This window comes from Triticum dicoccoides, chromosome 2B (assembly GCF_002162155.2).
Source record: "Triticum dicoccoides isolate Atlit2015 ecotype Zavitan chromosome 2B, WEW_v2.0, whole genome shotgun sequence".
NCBI lineage: Eukaryota > Viridiplantae > Streptophyta > Magnoliopsida > Poales > Poaceae > Triticum > Triticum dicoccoides.
Genome location: NC_041383.1, coordinates 650,575,451 through 650,589,779, shown reverse-complemented (window position 1 = coordinate 650,589,779; position 14,329 = coordinate 650,575,451). Strand labels below are relative to the sequence as shown.

Here is a 14,329-nt window from a genome sequence, read left to right as displayed (position 1 = left end):
TGGAATTAAAGTGAATGACGATATAGGTCATTATTTCCAGACACATAAGGGCCTTAGACAAGGGGATCCGATGTCTCCTATTTTGTTCAACATTGTAGTTGATATGTTGGCAATTCTAATAGGAAGGGCTAAGGAGGCTGGTCAGGTGGGTGGCTTGGTGCCTCATCTAGTTGATGGAGGTGTGTCTATCCTACAGTATGCCGATGATACGATCATCTTTATGGAGCATGACTTGGCAAAAGCGAGAAATATGAAGCTGGTGTTATGCTTATTTGAACAATTGACCGGGTTAAAGATTAACTTTCACAAAAGCGAATTGTTCTGTTTTGGAAGAGCCAATGAGGAACAAGAGGCTTATAGGCAATTGTTTGGGTGCGAATTGGGGACCTTACCTTTTACGTATTTAGGTATACCCATTCACCATCGTAAGCTGACAAACAGAGAATGGAAGTGTATCGAGGATCGCTTTGAAAAGAAACTGAGTTGCTGGAAGGGCAAGCTCATGTCATACGGAGGTCGATTAATTCTGATTAATTCGGTTCTCACGAGTATGCCTATGTTTCTCTTGTCTTTCTTTGAAGTCCCAGTTGGAGTTAGGAAAAGGCTGGACTTTTATCGATCCCAATTCTTCTGGCAGAGCGATGAACTAAAAAGAAAATACAGACTCGCCAAATGGGATATTATCTGTCGACCGAAAGACCAAGGGGGTCTTGGCATTGAGAATCTTGAGGTCAAGAACAGATGTCTTCTCAGCAAGTGTTGTCGAAGTTATCTGTCGAGACTGATGCCACTTGGGCGCAGATCCTCCGTAGTAAGTATTTTCACTCCAAAACTTTGTCCCAGGTGACAGCGAGGCCGACTAACTCACCTTATTGGAAAGGGCTTATGAGAGTCAAATTAGTCTTTTTAATAGGACAAAGTTTATTATCAGTGGTGCTAGCACACGATTCTGGGAGGATACTTGGCTCGGAGAGACCCCCCTTGCACTTCAATACCCGTCTCTGTATCGTATTGTTCAACGACGTGATGCTTTCGTTGCAACGGTACTTCAATCCATTCCCCTTAATATTCAGTTCGGGAGGACGCTAGCCGGTAATCGTTGGGAAGAGTGGCTCCATCTAGTGAGTAGACTGATGGAGGTTCAGCTGTCTCAATAGCCTGATCAATTACGCTGGAAGCTTACTAGGTCTGGAGAGTTTGCAGTTAAATCAATGTATCTCGATGTTATCAATTCAAGCTCTATTCCTAGTTCCAAATATGTTTGGACAGTCAATTTCCTTTGAAAATTAAAGTGTTTATGTGGTTTGTACATAAACAAGTCATCTTAACTAAGGACAATTTGGCAAAGCGTAACTGGACAAGACCTACCAGGTGTAGTTTCTATGATCGGGATGAACTATCAAACACCTTTTTCTTGATTGCCCGTTGGCCAAAGTTCTATGGCGGACGGTCCACATTGCCTTTAACATTACTCCTTCGAGTTCTGTCAGCACGGTATTTGGAACGTGGCTTAACGGGATAGAGCCCGAAACAGCGAGACACATTCGCGTAGGAGTATGTGCTTTATTATGGGCAGTCTGGAACTGCAGAAATGATTTGGTTTTTAACATAACAACAAATATTCATTTTTTGCAGGTTATCTTCCAAGCCACTGCGTTGATCCGTATGTGGTCGCTACTCACTCCGACGAAGGCCAGTGAGCGTTTGGTTACTGGATCTATCCGGTGGGAGATGGTAGCATGGGATATCTTCAACCGGTTTGGATGACGGTCATGTAATAGGATATGCAATTAGTTTACCTATCTTTCTTATGCCAGCCGGTTGTGGCTTTTTTTGGCTAGTTTGTTATTGGCCCTTTGGCTCTTTGTGAGCTTTCCTTTACTTTTGTTTGAGACTTTAAGACCTTGTTGAACGTATTTGCTTATTTATAAAGTTGGCCATATGCATCATTCTGATGCAGAGGCCGGGGATCTCCCCTTTTTTGAAAAAAAAAAGAAAAAAAAAGATGATGAGAATATTAATATGTAATAATTCCAACTTAGTTTTCATGAAAGTTTGTAAAAACTTCAAAATATGTGAACCTCTGTTAAATCCCGGCGAAAAAATCTCTAATTGCTGAAAATAAAATTGTTTTTGTTTGAGTAACCATAAAATAGGGGGAAAAAGAGAAATACACTCAAGAGCCAGGCCTGACCCATCTTTCTTTAAGCCCACTATTAAAAACGCCAGCCTCTTCCATTGCTCTCTCCTCCTTCTCGATGGAGAACAGCGGCGGCACGCTTCTGCTCACTCTCTCCTCGCACTGTCTCCCCGATGCGCCCGGGAGCCACCTGCCCGTGGCCGACTCGCTCTCCTCTGCCTCAGCTTGCTGTCCTCCTGCCATCGCTCAGTGGCGAGACCACCATGACGCCGCTCGCTCTCCTCCCGCCGACCTCCTCTCCTCCCAGATCTGAGGTAGAGCACCTCCTCCTGGACGACCTCACGTGTGCGCCGCCGCCTCTTTACACATCAGCGCCGACACCTTGTTGTCGTCCCGGAGAGCCTCCCGACAGCCGCCGCTGGCCTATCCATTCTACCACGCGCCTGGCTGCCCTCCGCCTCACCCTGCTTCCATCACGCCGCCTCCGTGCTAGCAAGTCCCGACACCGGCGAGCCACTGCCCTTTGGGTGATGCGGTGCTCCCTCGTCTGCGTCTGTGGCGGGCCGGCTGGTGCTGGGATTAGGCGTGCACTGCGGCCTCGGCTACAATTTTTGACTGGTTAGTCTTGTTTCTGCTTAGGTCTCTTGCGGCATGTGAGTAGAATTCACTTTTGAGCAATTAATCTTACTCAGAAACATATACACTTCATTTAGATCCAGATCCATTTAGATAGCTCCTAATCTTCATTGTGTTATGTGACTTTTTTTTACTTGTACCTGATACTTTTTTTTAGGGAAGGCCATCATGGCTAGCTTTATTGCAAATTAAACTGGTAATACATCATCCACAAGTCTCGAGACAAGACAACCCGGGGGTTCGTCCGTCCAACTACTAGAAATCTTATTATAGAAACTATGTTTAGCTAGAACATGCGCTGCATCATTACAAGAACGAAAACAATGACTAAAAGTGACCTTCCCAATAGACGTAGCCATATCCACACACTCCGCAAAAATCGCTGCTGCAGCGTCCCACCATCTTGTTTGACCGTTGCAATAATTAATCACAGTTAAAGAATCGGACTCCGCTTCAACTCGAGAAAACCCCAAGGCATTAGCAAATACTAGTCCATCACGCATTGCCATTGCTTCTGAAGTTACTACATCTGCTGCAAAAGGAATGAATCTGCACTAGGCTGCAACAAAATTTCCTTTACAATCTCTAATAACAGCTGACGTAGCTCCAATTCCCTCTTCCAGGTGAAAAGAAGCATCCACATTCACTTTCACAAACTTGGGATCTGGTTTTCTCCATGTGTTCTCCTGTACCTCACGTATTTTCTTATTCATCTGGTGGTAGTTGTTTCAAAATTGCTAAGACAGATAGTGGCCATCTCTTAGAGGTGGTGATCCACCGTGAGTGAGCTCTCGCCGAACCCACCACAAGTACCAGGATCCAACAGCTAGGACCTGTTTAACATCAAGGCAAGGTTTCAGAGGTAGCGACCTGGCCTCCGCCAACAGAAGATATTCTAAGATGATCGAGCCCGAACGATCAATTTTCTTTGCTTCTTCAATAATATCAAGAATTCCCAATCTATGCCATAAATCTTGAGCATGTGTACAGTCAAACAGTAGATGGCGCACATCTTCAGCAGTCTGATGACAGATTGGACAAGAGCTATTTGAGCCTACATGTCTGTTTGTGAGAATTGATTTCAAGGGGATAATTCCATGAAGGGTCCGACAGCAGAAAATCTGTATCTTACGTGGAACCTGCAATTTCCAAACTTCACTCCATATTTCTGGTGCATTAGAACCAGAAGGACGTGCCAATAGATTTGCCTGTGCACGGTAAGTTTGAATCCATTGAATGCAATATGCCGACCGGACCGTAGATAGTTGTTTCTCCATCCATCCTTTCAACCTTTCTTTAATTCTTTCACAAAAGTGTCTAAAACAGTCACTCCTATCTGCTCCCACCATTGCAGGCAGGCCAAGATATTTATCAGACAGAGCTTCAGTGTTGATATTCAACTGTTGGCAGATCTAAGTCTTTGTGACCACAGGGGTATTTGGACTAAAAAATACACTAGATTTTGATAGACTCACCAATTGTCCCGAACTCTGACAGTAGGTATCTAGAACATGCTGTAAGGAAGCTGCATTTAAAACATCTGCTTTCATGAGAATCAGAGAATCATCAACAAATAAAAGGTGTGATACTAATGGTGCATTTCTGCACACTCTAACTCCCTCAATGCCACCAGCTTCTTCTTCAAACTGCAATAGACTAGAAAGTCCTTCTGCACACAATAGGAATAAATATGGGGAGAGGGGATCCCCCTGTCTGATACCCCTCGTAGGGATAAAAGAATCGGTGTCATGTGAGTTAAACCTCACTTTGTAACTGACCGAGTTTACACAGGACATCATCATCTCAATAAAGTGGTCATGAAACCCCAAGGCAGCCATCATATCACGAAGAAAAGACCACTCCACCCTGTCATAAGCTTTATGCATGTCCAATTTTACTGCACATAAACCTGTTTGGCCAGCTCTTTTATTCTTGATCTTATGAATACATTCATAAGCTATTAAAATGTTGTCAGTGATCATCCTCCCGGGGACAAAGGCACTCTGAGTTGGTGAAATAATTTCAGGAAGAATATTTTTCAGACGGAGAGCTAACATCTTGGACACAATTTTATATAAAACATTGCAAAGACTAATTAGCCGAAATTGAGTTACCAGCTTCGGAGTGTCAATCTTCGGGATCATAACAATCGTTGTCTCATTCCATTTAGAAGGGATCTTCCTTGAATTAATAGCTAGTAGGACTTCCTGTGTAATATCATCACCCAAAATGTGCAAATATTTTTTGAAAAATATGGCGTGAAGGCCATCCGGGCCTGGAGCCTTGAGGTCACCGATGCTAAACACGGCCCTCCTCACATCATCAGCCGAGTAAGGGGCCAGTAGAAAATCATTCATCTGCAGGGTTAATTTTCGTTGTACTTTCTGTAGGATACTGGGGTCTGTATGCTGCACCTCTGAAGAAAATAAATGAGAGAAGTATTGATGAATATGTGAGCTCAAATCAGGTATACCTTCCATCCAGTTTCCCCCTTCATATCTGAGTTTTTTAACAAAATTTTTCTTCCTTCGGGCTAATGCAAAAGCTTGAAAAAACCCAGTGTTCCGGTCACCACTAGTCAGCCATGTGACCCTTGATCGTTGCATAACCTGAATTTCTTCCAATTCCAATAGGTATTCAATTAACTCTGCAATTTCTTTCCTTTTTACTTCATTTTCATCATTCAGTGGGCCGGCCATTACTCTCTCTAATTCTCTCTGAGCTTTGCGCAAACGTTTTTTTGGTTTCTTCAGTACTCTTTGGTCCCAATCATGGAAGGTGGCATGCATCATATATAATTTTTGGGAGAGTGATGCCATACCATGTTCCACTCCAGCTGCAGTCCATGCATCCATCACAATATTACTAAAAAAAATCTCTTTCAACCATCTTGCTTCAAATCTCATCGAGTGTGTGGTTCCTGCAGAATTGCCATTATTACAATAGTACTTTGTATTCACCAAGAGAGGGCGATGATCAGAGTGGTTATATTCTAAGTTCTCAAGAGCTGCTTGGGGGAATAATGACGCCCAGGAGTCATTGATTAGCCCCCTATCCAAGCGCTCTCTAATTCTCCCTCGAAACCAAGTGAATCGATCACCCACATAGCCAAGGTCCTGCAGTTCACACTCATCTATACAGTCTTGGAAGGCTTGCATATATTGAATCGGTCGAGGGTTGCCACCCTCCTTTTCATGGAGAAATTGAATTTCATTGAGGTCTCCAATAAGGAGCCATGGAATGCTCAGATTCTGATGGAGCTGTCAAATGCGACTCCAGGTCAGGTGTTTGTTTTCCCAACAGAACTCCCCGTACATACCAGTCAAACGCCAAAACACATTATTTCTTTCCTCAATTTTTACATCAATAAACATAGGATCAAGAGCTAATTTTTGAATCTTGAGGACAGACCAATTTATGATCCATCTTCAATCTCCTACGCAAGCATTCAGCCGGATAATTGTCGAGGTGAGTCTCCGACAAGAACATCACATCGGGGAAACATCTTCGCTGAACATCCAGCAAAGCTCGAAGTGCCGGGGCGTTCCCGAGTCCCCGGCAATTCCATGCTAGCAGTTTCATTGCGTCCGGTCATCCCCCTCTTGGGAGGACGCCGATATCTCTGAAGTTTGTATTCCACTTGAGCTATCCACAGCATCACCATCTTTTCCTTTATGCTTCTTCCTATTGGCATTTTTCTGAGGAGTGCCCTCACTTGTCACTTGGAACTCTGGTATATCTCCACCCTCAATCCGGTCTACTAAATTGGCCACAACCGAAAGCTTTGCTGGAGTTGCAGGTATAATTGCCAATTCTGCTCCAATAACAGTGGGTACTGTTTGTGAATCTGCCGCTGTTCGTTTTCCCAACACATTATTTCTAGCATCTTGACTAGAGTTCTGGTAATTTTGAGCTTCTTGATCTGTCTCCATGTCTTGCATCCCATCCTTTTTATATAAAGCGTTGTGTCGCCAGTTGTTCATCATTCCTCTTCCAGTACCAAAATGTTCTTGTCCTCTTCCTCGCCCTGAACCAAAAGGGTTAGCCTCTTGGGTTGATGCTCCTCTTCCATGTCCATAGCCTCTGCCAGCACCACGGCCCCTACCACGGCCTCTTCCACCATCCACAAGCATGAAATCACCCCATTCTAGTTTCGACACATCATGTTCTCCTGTACCGCACTCCTGGTACCAATGTCCCATCATGCCACACTTCCCAGAGAAGATAGGAAGTTTCTCATATTGCACTTGGTAGTAATCAGTGATCTCGCTCTTCGTGATACCCACGAATCTGATCAGTTTCTTTGCCACGTTGAGCTCCACTCTAACTCGGACAAATTCCCCTGCAAAACCAGCTGGTAGTGTAGTTTGTATTTCTGTTACTTTGCCCATCTTCCTACACATCCCTCTGATGGCCGCCGGGATCAAATAGTTATCTGGTAGCTTCAAAATTCTAGCCCATACCGTTATCTTGTCTAGAACAACGGATTTTGGATTCATAAATCCATCATACTCCGCGATTAGGAGGCCTTGATCGCGGAATAGCCAGGGGCCCATATTCATGGCAGTATTCCAATCACCTAGACAACCGAATTGGACTGTAAAAAGATTATCTTCAATCTTGCGCCAGCGTGGTTCCCTAGCCGGGTTCCATGCAGCTCTCATGTCGGCATACAAGGCTGACGGGCTGAACCCCTTCTCTGTATGTACCTTTGCGATTGCCAACCACTTCGCCGCGATCTGCTCTTACTGGAACTCTTCTTCCCATACGAACTGCTCCTCCTCCTCCTCCTGTAACTCCAATCGTCCCAACAAATCCTCGACTGGTTCAGTACGTTGCCTTGATCCTCCTGCTCCAACTTGAGATGCCATCCTGACCCAACTCCACAACCTAACTCTCTCTCAAAGGAGAAACAGGACCCCCGCAGCCTCACAACCCCCTTGGCCAGAACCAGACGGGAGAGGTGAAGTGGGAGGGGATGTGTGATCGAACGGCAGCCGCGCCGCCGTGGATGGATAACTCTCAGCGGGGGCGCCGCCGGAGGAACTCGAAACCCTAGGACAGGGGAAAAAATGTGTTGTGTTTACTTGTACCTGATACTAATAATATTGGGTTAGCATGGTAGTATCGTTAGGATTTTTTGCCTGAATGTGTTAGTGAGCACTTATTCCACACGGTTTTCTATCTATGATGGACTGAAAACTGAAGCTGAAATATTTTGGCAGGTAGTTAATTATAAGGGCGATCTTGCACAGTTCTACCTGATGTACTGCATAGTCCAAGTCTTTCCTGACGAATAACATCTACAGACATTGGAAACGTTGTTGAACGCCTTTCCCCAGCTACAGGTTTGCAAATTCACCTTTTCTAGCTTGCTTCACTGCTGTAATTTCCTAGTTTATGTTGTTCCATGCAGATAATTGCATAACTGAGGTTAATTCTGTCAATCAAAGACTCAACTTGCAAGTGATCCTCATGCCTTTGATAGATTTGGTTGGTTTGCCTGATGTTTATTATCTAGAAAACTAAAGTGTTATTTTCTCCTGTGCTTCACCACTTAAAGAAAGCATTAACATATAGGTTCAGGTGCACTTTTATGTCTTCACCTGATTGAAAATTATCATGTTAGCTAAGGGACTCTTGAGGGCAAAGCACACTATTATGTAGTTATGGTGTGTCATTTTATTCTGGTGCCATAATTTGATGATGAGCCTATACTTTCGTAAATTCGGGGTATAACACGGTAAATTATCATGTTTTCTTTTTCTGAAGGGCGGTTATCAAAGTTATCAAAATCGTCTACAATGGTCAATTTAGTGATCAATAACAACAAAATTTAAGTTAAACCTCCAATTTTGAAATCATATAACTATATTGAAAAGCTAATTATAGTCTGCATAAGCGACTGGATTTTTGGATTTCCAACACGATACGGTCATAGAACTATGTATACTAGATGACACCCCGCGCGTTGCTGCCGAAATGTGGAGGTATACATCTATAGATTTACAGATAAAAACTTATGAAATATTGAAACATACAATAATGAAGAAAACCATTTGCTAGTTTTCTCGTGCATTGCCGCACGATGCATAATGAATCACATGCATAAGAAGTCTCAAGTACAAAGAAATGAACCAAGTATCCAGATAAAAAAGTGGTTCAAATACTTGTAAAATGTGGCTCAATGTTACTATTTGTCATGATCCGTCACACTCTCGATGAAGAATCATCCTACGAATGTGAAAGTTTCATGTTACCTATAATAGAATAAAATGTTACAGTTAGGAACTTGGGATCGATACCACTAACAACCACAACTAACTTGAGACTGCTTAACAAAAGAAATAAGTTTGCAACTAATTTTTACAAAGAAATGTGGAATCTACTTTATAAGAACAATCATATAATAATATATGGATGTATTATAACAAAACTAAGTGATACAATATTTTCACAATAAAACTTATTCAAGCATGTTTCAACTATGAAGCAGGACATATTGTAAAGCATCGTGTAGCCGTACAATTGCACTATATAAAGAAAAATCATGGTCAGTTATTCTTATTACCCATGTAGCTAGTAAAAATGACAGTAACATCAACATACTAACCAATAATCATATAAGGTATTCTTTTGACAATACTTTAAATTAAGCGCTGACTTTTTAATTTGAAGCCACCAAGGGCGAAGTTGTTAACTTCAGAATGGAGCTCCCTGCAGAATACTCATAAAAAGAGCACACTAATTTATGCAAACAGATAAAATTATGATATGATATTGTAGATTTCATTTGTTACTTACCATAAATTTTGTAAGTGGTCACACATAAGCTGACCGCATCACATATATTTACTCTCTATGGACTGCATTGGTAACCATCCAGGACAAAAGAACTCAATCACTATCATGCAAATGATATGTTACTGATCTTTCTCTTACCAGAAAGTGTCCAGCTTAGAATGTATGACCCATCACCATGGATGCAGCAAGGAACGTTACTGTGAAGGGAGTAATCTTGGATGCCTTTACTGAACTTAATTAACCTTCTACTTCATCCATTCTTTCCTCCTTAATTAACACAATATTTGGCTGATCGATAGACAATAGACACGAAGAGATCAACCAGTGGACTGCTGCTGATAGTATAGGTCAGAACTTCTCAGAACAAAAGTCAATGCACAGATCTGAATGAAATGCACCAGGACGAATCATTCAAGCGTATTATGTGATGGTCAATTGCTTACCGAACGCTGGCTGGAGTATGTATCAGTAATAACAACGGCCTTCAGATACTTTAAAAGGAATTACTGAAAGAGACATGGATTACAGAATCCCATTTACCTTGCTGATCGAAAGATCGACGCCAATGATAGGAGTCCAACTTGCACATTGCAATAAATTTTCACAGGCTTCTGGCGGTGCTAGTGACGTTGAGAAAAACAAAAGAAACATGAATATCTGTAAGGAAATGAGTTGGTAGAGGCAAGTACAGAAAAGCCCCCCTTATTCCTCTCGCACATCACTCCACGGCTCCACGCCTACCGGCTCGTCGCACTCTAGGTAGGGGAGGGTCTGAGGGGTTGTACGACAGCCAGCGGCAAGATTCTTGGTAGCGCCATGACGGCGTGGGGTGGGGTGTGGACTGCACCTGCGGGCTGCTGCCGAGTGAACTCATGCGTTACGGGCGGCCGAGTGAAGCCGATGCAGGGCAACGGCGACCCGCTGGGTCCTTCCGGCGGTTCCGTGCAGGCGCGGCGCGGAGGCTCGGCATCGAGCCCCATATTGCCATGAGGACGGGTCGCGTGCGCCGGAGCTCGATCCCCGCCGCTGCAGTTCGATAAGAACTGTTGAAAATATGAGATGTGAGGCGACGACTGCTCATTTAAATCTAGCAATTTCCTCCGTATTTACAGGGTAATGGCGGGTGAGGTAATGAGAGGTTGTGAATGTTGGCGTTTCGTGTGCATTTGTAGGTGCCGTTTCATGCCGCATTGGTCGTGGCGGCGCCGGGTGGAAGAGAGAGCGGCGGGGAAGATGAACCCTTCAGCCCCCAACTTTGATAAGCTAGATCGATCAGTTACATGGGCTTGGCATGACCGACCAAGCCCATCTCTAGATAGCTCTCACGTACCACACCATTGGCCTTTATATAGGCCCAGGTTATCGACTAAACTTCGCAGCAGCGGGAGGATTAGCGATTAGTAAATCGTGCAGGCGGAGGATTAGTGATGACGTGGCTGGATGAGGAGAAATGGATTGCAAAACTGAATGATGACATGGCATGATGATGATGTGGATAGTGTGCATGTTGAGAGAATTGGTAGTAGTGGGGATCAACTTTTTAAGAATGTAAGATAAGTAACCAGCAAGCTGAGTCTGATCAAACTATCCACATCACTGTCAGGTATTGCATATTCTGCCTACCAGTGTACAGTATACATGCATGTATCTCTAACGCATAGCACTATAATTCAGGACCTTTAATCTTTGTCCTGGAAGATATGTTGCTTGACATGGGCTGCAATTATAATAATAACAAAAATCATATGCATGCATGAATCTCTAATTGGTAGGCCCTCGTGTATTCAGGACAGACAGAGCACGGTCTGGCTGCCGGAATGCCGGCGAACAGGAACCTGGGCTTGCGGCGGATGCCAAGACGAGCCATAGAGTTGCAGGAGAGAGCAGCAGAGCGAAGGGAGGTGCAAAAGAGCAGAGGCGGCGTGGTGGAGCGGTGACGGCTAGGCGTGTCGGTGGTGGTGGTGGTGGTGGTGGTGCTGGGGTGAGGCAGGGCGGCAAGAAAAACACCCAGCGGCCAAGCATCACGGCGGCGGGCGGGCACGGGAAAGACATATTTGAAGCAATCAAGTGCAGGTCAACAGAGAACCAAAAACCCTGATTTCAACCCTTTGTGCACATACCTCAAGCGTAGAATCGGCCGACGAATTTCCGGTGAACTGTGGAGCGCTGTCGGACACCAGCTTGTTTTTCGTCAAAGTCTGAGGAGGCGACATTGGACAGTCTTCCGGCAAAGTAGGCGGAGACGACATTGGACAGATTTTGTCGGATGGTGTCTTGTTTTCCGGCGAAGTTGGCAGAGGCGACAGTGGGCAGACTACCGATGAAGGTGGACAGATTTTGTCGGACGACGGCTTACTTTCCCGCAAAATTGGCGGAGGTGACTTGCGATCGCGATGCAATTTACGTGAATTGCCGATCGAGCCTTTAATATGTTATACTAGACCATAAAGGCGCGCGTTGCCGCGCCCGACCATCATGAATAGATAATAGTGTAAATGTCTAAAGAAAACTTGCCTAATTAAAATATTAACAAGATCTGAATGGTTTGAAATGCGATCTTCAAAATGAATGGTGGAACATACATGACAAATATTGGCCAGATTAAATGTTTAATATTAGTTGAACGGTTCGAATGAATGTGCCTTCATTCACGTGGTGGGTCATTCTGTTCTAAACTACTCCCTTCGTTCCTAAATATTTGTCTTTTTAGAGATTTCAACAAATGACTACATACGGAGCAAAATGAGTGAATCTACACTCCAAAATATGTCTATATACATCTGTATGTGGTAGTCCATTTGAAATCTCTAAAAAAACAAATATGTAGGAACGGAGGGAGTATAACGAATCGTGTCATATAGTTGCTTCCCCTTTTAATTTCCTCCACATAACATTCATGAGATGGTGCGTCGACCATCTCTACTACTCTCAAGAGCTGAATAGTGCCCTCCAAAGTGATAGTTTGTCTGCTCACTGCTCAATGTGAATAGTATGTACATTTCCTGGTGTTTTAGCAGGTCCCTCACCTTGTACCACATAAGACTTCCCTCTCCATTAATAAGGTTTCCACTGCTTCTTACCAAAAAAATAAGACTACAAACATCAGTCATTTGGTCTCCCCTTCTTCACTCAAAATCTATGTTAGCATCACCGATTCTCCTATGTATGGCAAGTACTCCCTCCGTTCCAAATTACTCGTCGTGGTTTTAGTTCAAATTTGAACTAAAACTACGACGAGTAATTTGGAACGGAGGGAGTAGATCCCAGCTGGGGTTTGGCAATGTTTATCCTAAGTTTGAAGTAAAGCTAGGCTTGTTAGATCGTATACACTATCCAATAAATTAAAAGCCAGGATGGAAGTTTTGTTGCACAACACATAACATTTCTTATTGGGTTATGGGTAAAGCCCAAGAAAAAAACAATGTTTAATCCACAATGGAGACCATTTGCAAATATAAAATGTAGATTTTCTCTTTCACATAGTTGTTTCAAGATCGACAGAATTTCAGAAAACTACGGAATAAAAATACTTAATAAAAAGAATGAGAAAACACTAATACCATTATCTTCTCACCACGGCACCCGCAAGAAAAATCTTGTCTCGATGGCCTTGATCTACATAACGACTCAACGAGCTACACCACCCAGAACGAAATATAGGAACAATACAACTTGGTCTCCGTATATGATATGCAAAAACACCTCCTTTTATACAGAAACTACGTACTGATAAGGAGTCACATAAGCATCTACATACACAGATGAGATATTGGTTTCAGATAACTACAGCGGTTTCACTGACCAGTTGAGAAAATTGCAGTTCCATTCAGCCTTTTTGTGTAGATCCTGTCTGCATCTCTAGACGTTGCTGCCGGCGGGTGAGTCGCCCTGGAATGGAGGTCGCAGTACACAGATGAGCAGGTATCGGCAAGGAGTACCGGATGGACCTCCACGAAGATGTTCCTCTTGATCTAAGAGCTGTATTGATCTAAACCCCAGAACTGCTATGAACTCCACGCCGCGGTGCCCAAACACATCTGTTGAGTGGCATCGAGGGGTAGCTCTGCACCGACTCCTGACTTCCTGAGCAGAAGACGCCGCCATTGCCTATAGGTCAGGAGCACGGGAGGAGGGTCGCTTCCAGCGAATGAATCCCGACCGTCCGCGTAAGATCGGACGTTAAGCAGGACCGACGAACGAGAAGACGCGCAGATAGGCTTGCGGAGCAGCAGCCCGGCTACGTTGGACAGGCCGGTAAGGCCAGAATCACGCAAGGTGGGAGGCCCAGTTCGGCAGAACGGGACGACCGTGAGATCTGATCCGTTCCTGAGCGAGATCCGATGGCATAGGAGCTCCGATCGCTGTGGGAGGGCATAGCTCGCTTCGTTATACTGTTTCTTAATAGCAGTCAATTTTGTGTGAAATCCTGGTCGGGATACTCATGGCTCTGTATTGGAGTTCGACACCCGTGACTCCGTATTGGAGTTGTTCTTGTACGCGCACAAGTAAAGGAAAATAATATGGCAATGCGTGTGCTGATTGGCGTACGTAACCAATATCAGCCCAATAGTCCAAATAAACGTGAAAGGACGGATCTGCTGATTGGCGTACGTAACCAATATCAGCCCAATAGTCCAAATAAACGTGAAAGGACGGGTGATCCAACCGAACGTGATCCTGCCGTGCGTGAGCAAAACAGGATGGCTGGACGCGGACCGTGGTACGTGATCAAAACTAATGGAAACACAA

At 44.1% G+C, this 14,329-nt stretch overlaps 1 pseudogene; it reads left to right on the top strand.

Moving 5' to 3' along the window:
• The first annotated feature begins 7,438 nt into the window (after positions 1–7,438).
• Positions 7,439–14,329, top strand: part of LOC119361097 — a 14,921-nt pseudogene continuing 8,030 nt past the window's right edge.